This window comes from Rhinolophus hipposideros, assembly GCF_964194185.1.
Source record: "Rhinolophus hipposideros genome assembly, chromosome: 23".
NCBI classification, from domain to species: Eukaryota; Metazoa; Chordata; class Mammalia; order Chiroptera; family Rhinolophidae; genus Rhinolophus; species Rhinolophus hipposideros.
This window is the reverse complement of record NC_138069.1, coordinates 4,308,355-4,322,031: the sequence shown is the minus strand read 5'-3', so window position 1 is coordinate 4,322,031 and position 13,677 is coordinate 4,308,355.

Sequence of the window (13,677 nt, the reverse complement as noted above, 5' to 3'; positions counted from 1 at the left end):
TCATCTAAGGTCAATCTGGCAGGTAGAGCTTTATGGGTGGTGGGAATCTAGTCCTAAAAAAGAGGTTGTCCTAACAGAGGGTAGTAGGTTGTATAAACAAAGAGGTACCATTCCACGAGGAGTAACCAAGAGCAGATGAGATGAACGTTTCCTGGAAGAGCCTGAGGTAATCCTGTCTGTCAGCCCCTTTCTTGAGTCCAAAACTAGGACTCATATCATGAAGCAAGATTGGAAGAACTTGCTAGAACAAGACAGGCCCTTAATTTCCAAGGATCCAAGGTATTGGGAAATGACCAGAATATGTGAGACCTGAGGAAAAGGTGAAGAACCACTCACTCAGTCATTCATTTAGACACTAAACCAGGGCACCCACAATTAGAGATTATGCAACCTTTTCAAGCACATGAAAATGCACGATGTGATCACTTACTGACCAGAATGCAAGTTTCCACAGATGTCATGACAACAAAAAAAAAGCAGCAAAATAACCCAAACAGCACATTTTCTCACCATAATAATAGGTAATACAAAAAAAAAATTTTATAGTAGACATTCAATATTAATCTACATCACCTTCAGGTGGGTATAAATGTCTAAATATTACGTTGCTTTGTATACCTGAAACTAGTGGGGAAAAAATTAAAGCAAAAAGAAAAAAAGCAATTTTAAATGTTAGGAAATTCTATATATTCAAAAATTGTTAATAACACGATGTTAAATAACCCATGTGTCCAAAAAGAAATCACAATGAAAGTTAGGAAATAGAATAAAATGTGAGTGGAAGTACCACATTTAGCCTTAAATTCAAAACATGTACAACAACAAATTGTGGCAAAGATGTGGAGTAACAGCTAGTTTCCTGGTACAGGCTTTTGGAAGACAGTTTAGCAGCTCCTTGCAAAACTAATCAAACTCTTCAAAAAGATCTTGCACTCTTCAAATGACAGCCATGCTTCCAGCATTTCTGTGACTGTCCTGCCTGTCACATGGTGACGCTAGCATTCATTTGACTAACTCCATCTTTTGAGCGAACATCATACTACATATTGCTACTTCAATTCAATTCAACTTCGAAAAGTAATACATGGATAACATCGCTTAAAATGTGTATACATCCCTTATTTGGTGACTACCAATTTGTGCCTTCTAGTCCCGTCCCCATCTCCCCGGTTTCCAATCCCCTCCCATTTAGCAACCATCAGTTTTTCCTCTGTATCTCTGAGTCTATATTTCTTATTTGTGTGCACATTTGTTCTGTTCTTTATTCCACATATGATTGAGATCATATGGTATTTGTCTTTCTCAGTCTGACTTATTACACTTCGCATAATATCCTTTAGGTTCATCCATGGTTTTGCAAATGGTAATGTCTGAGAGTTTACTTATATTTTCTTCTTGGAGTTTTATGGTTTGGGGTCCTACTTTTAAGTCTTTAATCCATTTTGAGTTTATGTTTGTATATGGTGTAAGAAGGTGGCCCAGTTTCATTTTTTTGCATGTATCTGTCTAGTTTTCCTAGTACCACTTTTTGAATAGACTGCCTTTACCCCAATGTAAATTCTTTCTAGCTTTGTCATAGATTAAATGACCATATAGGTATGGATTTATTTCTGGGTTCTCTATTCTGTTCTGTTTTTATGCCAATACCATGCTGTTTTGATTACTATAGAATTCTAATATGATTTGATGTCAGGTAGCATGATTTGATGTCCGGTACCACTTTGTTTTTATTTCTTAGTATTGCTATGGTTATCTGGGGTCTCTTACGTTTCCATATAAACGTTAGGATTATTTGTTCTAGTTCTATAAAAATGTTCATTGATATTTTCATAGGAATTGCATTGAATCTACATATTGCTTTGGGTAGTATGGACATTTTAACTATATTAATTTTTCCTATTCATGAGCATGACATATGTTTCCATTTATTTGTATCTTCTTTAATTTCTCTCTTCAATATCATAATTTTCTGAACCAGGTCTTTTAATTCCTTGGTAAAATTTATTCCTAAGTATTTAATTTTATTTTTTATGCAATTGTAAATGGGATTGTTATCTTAATTTCTCTTTCTGATAGTTCATTATTGGTGTATAAAAATGAAATGAATTCCGGAATATTAATTTTGTATCCTACTACTTTACTAAATTCATTTATTAGTTCTAATAGGTTTTTGGTGGAATGTTTGGGGTTCTGTATATATAGTATCATGTGTTCTGCAAATAATGACAATTTTACTTCCTCCTTTCCAATTTGGATGCATTTTATTTCTTTTTCTTGTCTGGTTACTGAGGCTAGAACTTGCAGTACTATGTTGAATAAAAGAGGCAACCTTGTCTTGTTCGTGATCTTAAGGGGAATGTTTTTAGCTTTTCCCCATTGAGTATGATGTTTGCTGTGGGTTTGTCACATATGGCCTTTATTATGTTGAGATATATTCCCTCTATTCCCACTTTGCTGAGAGTTTTTGTCATAAATGGATGCTGGATTTTATCAGATGCCTTTTCTGCTTCTATTGATATGATCATGTGATTTTTATTTTTCATTTTGTTTATGTGGTGTATCATGTTAATTGACTTGCAGATATTGAGCCAACCTTGTATACCACATATGAATCCCACTTAAGCGTGGTGTATGATCTTTTCAATGTATTGCTGAATTTGGTTTACTAATATTTTGTTGAGGATTTTTGCATCTATGTTCATTAGGGATATTGGCCTATAGTTTTCTTTTTGGTAATCAGGGTAATGGTGGCCTCATGAAATAAGCTTTGGAGCCTTCCCTACTCCTGGATTTTTAGAAATAATTTGAGGAGAATAGGTGTTAATTATTTTTTGAGTGTTTAGATGGCTTCACCTGTGGTCCAGGACTTTTGTTTGTTGGGAGCTTGTTGATTACTGATTGAATTTAGTTTGTAGTAATTGGTCTATTCAGATTTTCTCTTTCTTTTTAATTCAGTCTTGGAAGATGGTATGATTGTAGAAATTTATTCATTTCTTCCAGATTGTCTAATTTGTTGACATACAGTTGCTCATAGTATTTTCTGAATTTTTTTTGTATTTCTGTAGTGTCTATTGTCACTTCTACTCTTTCATTTCTGGTTTTATTTATTTGGGTCGGATCCCTTTTTTTCTTGATGAATCAAGTTGATTGAAGTTTTATCAATTTTATTTATCTTTTCAAAAAAACAGCTCTTGGTTTCACTGATTTTTTTTCTCTTTGTCATTAATGTCTGCTCTGATCTTTATTGTTTCCTTCCTTATACTCACTTTGGGTTTATTTTGCTCTTCTCTTTCCAGTTCCCTTAGGCATCAAGATAGACTGTTGATTTGAGATTTTTCTTGTTTCTTTAGGCAGGCCCGCATTGCTATGAATTTTCTTCTTAGGACTGTTTTCACTGTGTCCCATAGATTTTGTTTTCATGTTTTCATTTTCATTTGTCTTAAGGTATATTTTGATTTCTTCCTTGATCTCATTGTTGATCCATTCATTATTTAGTAACATATTATTTAGTCTCCATATGTTTGTTGTTTTTCAGGTTTTTTTTTTCTTGTAATTGATTTCTAGTTTCACAGCACTATGCTCAGAAAAGACAATAGATATGATTGCAATTTTCTTAAATTTGTTGAGATGTGTTTTGTGGCCTAACATGTAGTCTATCTTGGAAAATGTTCTGTGTGCACTTGAAAAGAATGTATATTCTGCTACTTGGGGATTAAATGTTCTAAAAATATCAATAAGGTCTAGTGTGTCATTTAAGGCCCCTATTTCCATCTTGATTTTGTCTGAAGGGTCTGTTCATTTGTGTCAGGGGGTGTTAAATTCCCCTACTATGATTGTGTTACTATTGCTCTCTGCCTTTATGTCTGTCAATATTTGTTTTATATATTTAGGTGCTCCTATGTTGGGTTCATAGATGTTTACTAGGGTTACATCCTTTTGTTGGATTGATCCCTTTATTATTATGCAATGTCCTTCTTTATCTATGATTATAGTCTTTGTTTTAAAGTCATTTTATCCAATATAAGTATTGCTACCCTAGCTTTTTCTCATTTCCATTTGAGTTAAATATCTTTTTTCATCCCTTTACTTTCACTCTGTGCGTCTTTCCATTTGTGCTGTCTTATAGACAGCATGTGCATAGGTTTTGTTTTCTTATTCACTCAGCTACCCTCTGTCTTTTGATCAGAGCATTTAATCCATTTATGTTTAAAGTGATTATAGAGATGTCATAGGAATAACGGCAGTGAGGTGAGTTTCTTGAGCTCTCCCCTGAAACTTACCACAAATTGAAAATCTATAACCCATCAAAGGATTCTCCGCTCATCATACAGAAGCTAAAAGACTCCCATGAGGATTACTTGAAGGTGGGCAAACATGGTGAGCAGGGGAAGAGGGAACAGAGCGCTGTGGGGATGTGGCCCGCATCTACGGCTGCGGCGACGCGGAGGCACCAGGACACAGCAGCCAGACTTTGGGTGCTCTCCCTGCAACTCACAGCTGATTTCTCCTGCCAAGAAGTCAGCATATCCAGCGTTTGAATCAGTAAGCTCAGTTGAGCTCTCCAGCTGAGCCCTAGATCAGACAAAAAGCAAACGCGATACCTGGGACCTTCACCCCCTCTCCCACAGGAATCTTACCCCTGCACTTCCAGGGTCTCAAGCTGGTCTCTGAACTGAGGAGTAGTGTCAGATTACAGTGGAGCTATAGCGCTCAGGACCTGGAAAAAGCCAGTTAGTAGCTGTGACCTAGGGAAGAGTCCGGGCACAAGACAGAAGACTCCTCCCTTACCAGACTCACCTTTTCTGGGCTGCTTGCAGCAGGGCAATGACAGCTGCAGAGACACACGCATGGGTCAGCAGCAGGTGGCACAGACAGCTCTGGGCTTTCAACAGCTCAGAAATCTTGCACACTCCACACCTCCTGCACCCCCCATGGAAGAAGTCCCCTAAGACTCAGGAGACTTGGGCACAGAGAATAAACCCACCTACCAGTGGCTGGCTGCAGAGTTCTATGTGTTACATCTGTGCAGACGAGAGCAGAAACTGCACTGACTTTGTAAAAAGTAACAACCATACCCCATAGCCCCACTCATCTGGAATTGCAGTGCCGGGGTCACTCTGGACACCAGGTTGGTGGCTCTGCCTCACAAGGCACAGAAAAGTCTTTGTACAGCATAGTACAACCTGGAGATACCTTAGTGGACTTGAGCCATGACTGGCACTGCTTTTTATTTTATTTTTTATTTTTAGTATTATCATTTTTAGCATATATATACATATGTATATACATATATACACATTTTTCCTTTTCTCTCTCTTCTTTTTTCTTTAACTTGCCCTAGTTTTCCTCCCTCTTTCCATTATTCTGTATTGATTTTTTTTGTATTTTTGATATTTTTGCCTGTGTTGAGTGTTTGTTACCAGTTGTTTTTACATGTGAGTGTATTGGGTTTTTTCTTTGTTGCTGTTGTTGTTGTTGTGCTTGTTGATTTGTTTAGACCTGAATTCGCCCTACAGCAGGGCCCAGGCCAAGAGGCACAAGATTCAACACACCAGGAGACCAATTCCAGATCAAACCAGAGTATTACTGGGTTTGATCTACAAGTGACACACCCAAAGGGAATTCTCTAAAAGCACAAGAGCCCTCATCTGAGGGGTCAACTCTCACACAGAAGCTCATCCCCTGCGGGCAGAGCCAATTCTCACAACTAGTCAGCCTAAGAGTCAATCCCACCGACTGACAAGAAAAAGCAATTAAAGCTCAACTTTAACAGGAGAATACACACAACACAAGGAGTACCTCTGGAACACATGCACAGGAGAATAGGGAGGAGGTGTAATTCAAATATAAAGAACACAAACTACATAAGGCCACCCATTAAAGATTGAGAACACTGGGGGATCTATCTAATATATTGAAGCAAACACAGAGAGTCAGCCAAATGGGGAAACAAAGAAACATGTCCCAAATAAAAGAACAGAAGAAAACTCCAGAATTGGGACTAAATGAAATAGAGGTAACCAACCTATCAGAGACAGAGATTAGAACACTGATGATAAGAATGTTTAAGGAGCTTAGAGACAACTTAAAGAAGGATAGAGAAATCATAAAAAACAACCAGTTAGAACTAAAGAATACAATAATTGAAATAAAGCACACTCTTGAAGGAATTAACAGCAGGTTAGATGAAGCAGAGGATCGAATCAGCGATTTAGAAGACAAGGTAGCAGAAATCACCCAAGCAGAACAACAAAAGGAAAAAAGAATTTTAAAAAAATGAACATAGTTTAAAAGACATCTGGGATAACATCAAGTGCAACAACATGCGCATCATAGGAATACCAGAAGGTGAAGAGAGGGATCAAGGGATTGAAAACATGTTTGAAGTAATAATGACCAAAAGCTTCCCTAATCTGGTGAAGGAAATCGACATACAAGCCCAGGAAGTGCAGAGAGTTCCAACCTATATGAACCCAAACAGGCCCAAACCAAGACACATTATAGTTAAAATGGTAAAGGTTAAAGACAAAGAGAGAATCCTAAAAGCAGCAAGAGAAAGACATTTGGTTACATTCAAGGGAACTCCTATAATACTATCAAATTACTTTTATACAGAAACTTTGCAGGTCATAAGGGAGTGACAAAAAGTATTCAAAGTGATGAAAAACAAAAGCCTACAATCTAGATTGTTTTATCCAGCAAAGCTATCATTTAAAATTGAAGGAGAGATAAACAGCTTTCCAGAAAACAATAAACTGCAGGAATTCATTATCACCACGCCTGCAATCCAGGAAATGTTAAAAGGGCTTCTGTAAGCAGAAGAAAGATGAAAACAATCTAACTAATGAAGACCAATACAAATAACAAAATGGAAATACAAATAACAAAATGGAAATAACTGTGTACCTATCAATAATCACTTTAAATGTAAATAGATTAAATGCTCCAATCAAAAAACATAGGGTGGCTGAATGAATGAGAAAACAAGATCCTTGCATATGCTGTATGTAAGAGACTCACCTCAGATCAAAAGACACAAACAGGCTGAAATTGAAGGACTGAAGTAAGATATTTCAGGCAATTGGTCATGACAAAAAATCTGAAGTAGCAATATTTATATCTGACAAAATAGACTTTAAAATGAATAACATATTAAAAAACAAAGATGGGCACTATATAATAATAAAGGGATCGATCAGACAAGAGGACATAACCCTAGTAAACATCTATGCAGTCAACATAGGAGCACCTAAATATATAAAACAGATATTGACTGACATAAAGACAGAGATAAACAGTAACACTATCATAGTAGGGGATTTCAACACACCACTGACAACAAGGGACAGGTCCTCCAGAAGAAAAATCTATTTGGAAACAGCGGCCTTAAATGACACATTAGACCAGTGAGATAATAGATATTTTTAGAGCATTTCACCCCAAAGCTGCAGAATACATTCTTCTGAAACACACATGGAACATTTTCCAAGATAGACCACATGTTAGGCCACAAAACAAGTCTCAATGAATTTAAGAATATTGAAATCATATCAAGTGTCTTCTGTGACCACAGTGCTATGAAATTAGAAATCAATTACAAGAAAAAAACTGGAAGACACACAAATACAGGGAGGCCAAATAGCATGTTACTAAATAATGAAAGAGCCAATAATGAGATCAAGGAAGAAATCAAAAGATATCTCGAGATAAACGAAAATGAACACGACGACTCAAAATCTATGGGATGCCGCGAAAACAGTCCTAAGAGGGAAATTCATAGCATTGCAGGCCTAACTAAAGAAACAACAAAAATCGCTAATCAACAGTTTATCTTCACACTTAAGGGATCTGGAGAAAGAACAGCAAAATAAGCCCAAAGGGAGTACAAGGAAGGAGATAATAAAGATCAGAGCAGAAATAAACCAAATAGAGACCAAAAAAACAATGCAAAAGAATGGTGAAACTAAGAAGGGGTTTTTTGAAAAGACAAACAAAATCGACAAACCTTTAGCCATACTCATCAAAAGAGAGAGAGAGGACCCAAATTAATGAAATCAGAAATGAAAGAAAAGTGACAACAAACCCCACAGAAATACAAAAAAAGTTAAGAAATTACTATGAGCAACTATATGCCAACAAATTAGACAATCTGGAAGAAATGGATAATTTTCTAGACGCATACAACCTTCCAAGGGTAACTCAAGAAGAAACGGAAAAGCTGAATAGACTGATTACTACCAGTGAAACTGAATCAGTAATCAACAAGCTTCCAACAATTTTTGAATAGACTGTCTTTACCCACAATGTAAATACTTGCTTCCATTGTTGTAGATTAAATGCCCATATATGCATCGATTTATTTCTGGGCTCTCTATTCTGTTCCATTGATCTATGTGTCTGTTTTTATGCCAGTTTTGATTATGCCAGTTTTATGCTGTTTTGATTATGATAACTTGTAGTATGATTTGATGTCAGGTAGCATGATACCTCCTGCTTTCTTTTTATTTCTCAATATTGCCATGGCTATTCAGGGTCTTTAATGGTTCCATGTATATTTTAGGATTATATGTTCTATTTTTTGAAAAATGTCCCTGGTAGTTTGATAGGAATTGTGCTGAGTCTGTATATTGCCTTAGGAAGTATGGACATTTTAACTATATTAATTCTTCCTATCCATGAGCATGGTATGTGTTTCCATTTATTTGTATCTTCTTTAATTTCTCTCTTCAGTGTCTTATAATTTTCTGAGTACAGGTCTTTTACTTCTTTGGTTAAATTTATTCCTAAGTATTTTATAGGTTTTGAAGCAATTGTAAATGGGACTATTTTTTTAATTTCTCCTTCTGATAATTTATTATTGATGTATACAAATGTAACTGATTTCTGAATACTAATTTTTTTATCCTCCTACTTTATTAAATTCATTTGTCAATTCTAATAGTTTTTTTATGTAGTCCTTGGGTTTCTCTATATATAGTATCATGTCCTCTGCATATGACAATTTTGCTTCCTCCTTACCAATTTAGAGGCCTTTTATTTCTTTCTCGTCTGAATGCTGTGGCTAGAATTTCCAGAACTATGTGGAATAAAAGTGGAGAAAGTGATGGGGTGGCCAGTTAGCTCAGTTGATTAGAGCATGGTGATAACAACACCAAGCTTGCCGGTTCGATACCCACATGGGCCACTGTGAGTGGGGCCCTCCTTTAAAAAAAATTAATTAAAAAAAGGGGGGGGAGAAAGTGGGAAATCTGGTCTTGTTCCTGATCTTAAGAAAAATGATTTTAGCTTTTCCCCACTGCATATGATGTTAGTTGTGGGTGGATCATATATGGTCTTTATTATGTTGAGATATGGTCCCACTATTCCCACTGTACTAACCATTAATCGCTGCTGGATTTTGTCAAATGCTTTTTCTGCATCCATTGATATGATGATATGATTTTTATTTTTCATTTTGTTAGTGTGGTGTATCACATTATCTGCAAATCACAGTATCTGCAATATCACAATATCTGATATCACAATATCTGCAAATCATTAATTGATTTGCAGATATTGAACCAACCTTGCATACCAGGAATGAATCCCACTTGATCGTAGTGTATGATCTTCTTAACATATTGCTGAACTCTGTTTGCTTATATTTTGTTGAGGATTTTTGTATCTATGTTTCTTGGAGATATTGGCCTGAAATATTTTTTTTTTGTAATGTCTTTTTCTGATTTGGGGATCAGGGTGATAGTGGCCTGGTAAAAACAGTTTGGGAGCCTTCCCTCCTTCTGGATTTTTTGGAATAGCTTGAGGAGAATAGGTGATAATTCTTTTTTGAATGTTTGGTAAAATTCACCAGTAAAGCTATCTGGTCTAGGGCTTTTTTTTGTTGGGAACTTGTTGATTACTGATTCAATTTCACTGGTAGTAATCAGTTTATTCAGATTTTCCGTTTCTTCTTGAATAGACTTGAAGGTTATATGCTTCTAGAAAATTATCCATTTCTTCCAGATTGTCTAATTTTTTGGCATATAGTTACTAGCAGTAATCTTAAATTTTTTTTGTATTCCTGTTGTCACTTCTCCTCTTTCATTTCTGATTTTTTTTAATTTGAATCCTCTCTGTGGGGAGCCATGATTTCTTGTTGCTTTGGAGCCTTGTGGACTGGCTCAGTTTATGATTAACTTGTTTCTGCTCCTAAGGCATTGTCTCTGCCTGCGCCTTGAGGGTGCTTACAAGTTGCTGAGGAATGAGGTGGAAATGGCCGGTATCTCGGATACAGATAACTGATGGCTATCAGGATAATTGGTAGACTCTTTCATGTGATAATTACTTTGGGGGGTTTTGTAGTGATTTTGTAGTTTCTTTGTAGAAGTTAAAAATTTACTTTCTGTGAGGTAATACATTCCTGTGATTGTTAAATTGCATGTACCCAAAGGGTATATAATGGTAAAGGTGAATAAACCAAGGGCTTCAGCATCACTGAAGACCGGCCGCATCATTATTTGTGTGAGTGTCTCTTTTTCATTCCCACTCCCCCATTCGGGTACTGTTCGATTCGTGGCGGCTGGCACGCCATACCTCTCTTTTTTTTTTTTTGATGAGTTTGTCAAATTTGTTTATCTTCTCAAGAAACCAGCCCTTCGTTTCATTGATCTTTTATAATTTTTTTGTTTGTTTTGTTTTTAGTTTCTATTCAGTTTATTTCCTCTCTGATCTTTATTATCTTCTTCCTTGTACTCCCCTTGGACTTATGTTGCTGTTCTTTTTCCAGTTCCCTTAAGTGTAAGGATAAATGGTTGATTTGAATTTTTTTGTTATTGCTTTACGTAGACCCACATTGCTATGAATTTCCCTCTTAGGACTGTTTTCACTGCATCCCATAGATTTTGGGTCACTGTGTTTTCATTTTCATTTGTCTCGAGCTTTCTTTTGATTCCTTCCTTGATCTCATTGTTGACCCATTCATTATTTAGAAACATGTCATTTAGTATTTGTGTGTTTTCCAGGTTTTTTTCTTGTAATTGATTTCTAATTTTATATCACTGTGGTCCAAGAAGAAACTTGACATGATTTCAATTTTCTTAAATTTATTGAGAATTGTTTTGTGGTGGCCTAATATGTGGTCTACCTTAGAAAATGTTCCATGTGTGCTTGAGAAGAACATATATTCTGCAGCTTTGAGGTGAAATGCTCTAAAATAAAAAGATTAAATCCAACTGATCTAATGTGTCATTTAAGGCTGCTGTTTTCATATTGATTTTCTGACTGGAGGATCCATCTCTTGGTGTCAGTGGTATGTGGAAGTCCCATATTGTGACTGTGTTATTGTTGATCCCTGTCTTTATGTCAGTCAATATCTGCTTTATATGTTTAGGTGCTTCTATATTGGGGGCATAGATGTTTACTAGGGTTATGTCTTCTCGTTGGATGGATCCCTTTATTATTATGTAGTGCCCATCTTTGTCTTTTAGTATATTCTTCATTTTAAATGTATTTTTTCAGATATAAGTATTGCTACTCCACCTTTTCTCATTTCCATTTGCATGAAATATCTTACTCCAACACTTCACTTTCAGTCTGTGTGTGTCTTTTGATCTGAGGTGAATCTCTTATATACAGAATATACAAGGGTCTTGCTTTCTTATCCACTCAGCCACCCTATGTCTCTTGATTGGAGCATTTAATCCATTTACATTTAAAGTGATTATTGGTAGGTACACAGTTATTGCCGTTTTGTTATTTGTATTTCTGGTCTTCACTAGTTAAATTGTTTTCATCTTTCTTCTTCTTACAGAAACCCTTTTAGCATTTCCTGGATTGCTGGCTTGGTGCTAATGAATTCCTTTAGCTTATTGTTTTCTGGGAAGCTGTTTATCTCTCCTTCAATTTTAAATAGCCTTGCTGGATAAAACAATCTAGGTTGTAGGCTTTTGTTTTTCATCACTTTGAATACCTCCTACCACTCCCTTCTGGTCTGCAAAGTTTCTGTAGAAAAGTCAACTAGACGTCATAAATATGGCAGCGCGAGGTGAGCCTCTTGAAATCTCCCCTGGAAATTGCAACAAATTGAACAACTGTAACTCCACAAAGGCATGACTAAGAGGTGCACTACTGAAATCATCTAAAGGTGAGCAAATTGCATGAGCAGGGGAGGAAAGAAGAGAGAAGTGTGAAGACGGGGATGCGTGAGCAAGGACACAGACCTAGCTTGGTGCTGTGAACTTAGTGCATTCTGGAACTACCACAGCTACCGGAGAGGGAAGAATTCAGGCTACTGGGGCTCCTCTTATGGCCCACAGAGGTGAGTGGCAGCATATAACACGACTGAACCCAACGCTTACAGCAGACACCTTGAAGGAAAGACTGACGAAAGTAGGTTGAAAACAGTGGGTTAAGCCCTCATTGCCGAGCAGAGAATAGAAGCCTTAGGCACTGTGCCTAGCCATCCCCATCCCTACTCACCCAGAGCTCGCCCTGCAGCCACCTTCCAAGTGCCAGAAGCGAAACAGTAGCAGTGTCAGATCAAAGAACACAATATTTGCAGTTCTGAAAACTGTGGTCCACAGACTCAGACTCACAGCCCAACTAGTGCTGGCAAAAAGGAGGGAAGTAGGACTGGATGTGGTGGTGGTCGCCACCATTATTCTGGGCCATCTCTCACAACCCACACTGCCACTATCCCCACCTATCTGGTCAAATCTCTGCAGGAGTAAACAGAGTTGCTGAAACACACGAGCTCTGAATCTTTTGCAGGAAGACCTTTGGAACTTCAAAGCTCTCCACATTCCCCCACAGAAGCAGCACCCTATGACCCAGGCGAACTGTTCACAGAGGAGAAGCTCACCTTCCAGGGAATCCCCCTATTGTGTGAGAAGCCATAATAGTGCATAGAAAATATAACACTACAGTGTGTGAGAGAATAAAAAGCTGCAGTCAGAGAGAAAATAAAACATTCTACCAACACAAAGTGGAAAAGAAAAGAAAACATCTATCAACCTGTTGCAGAACCCACTCCTGTAGGTGTCTAGGAAGAGAAATAATAAATCAGTAATTGCCATGAATAACCAAGGTAACAAGACAGCTCATAAAGAAAATGAAAAGTCTTCACAAAATGAACTTAAAAACATGGAAATATGTGACTTAAATGACAGAGAATTCAAGATTGCAGTTCTGAAAAAACTCAATGAAATGTAAGAAAACACAGAAAGGAAGCTTAAAAAATTCAGAAACACAACCAAAGAATAAAATAAACATTTTACCAAAAACATTGAAAATTTTTAAAAGAACCAAATAGAATTTCTGGAGATTAAGAACTCAATAAAAGAAATGAAGGATGAAATAGCCAGCTTAAATAGTGGAGTTTACCAGATGGAGGAAAGAATCAGTGACATCAAAGATAAACATCTGGAAATCACTTGGATGGAAGAAGAAGGAGACTTGAGACTTAAAAGAAATGCAAGAACCCTACAAGAACTTTCTCACTCCACCAGAAAGAGCAATATAAGAATAATGGGCATATCCGAAGGAGAAGAAAGAGAGAAGGGAACAGAGAGTATATTCAAACAAATAGTTGATGAAAACTTCCCAAACTTGTGGGAAGAATTAAATCCTCGAATTCAAGAAGGATATAGAACACCTTATTACCTCAACCTCAATAGGCCTTCTCTAAGGCACATCATATTG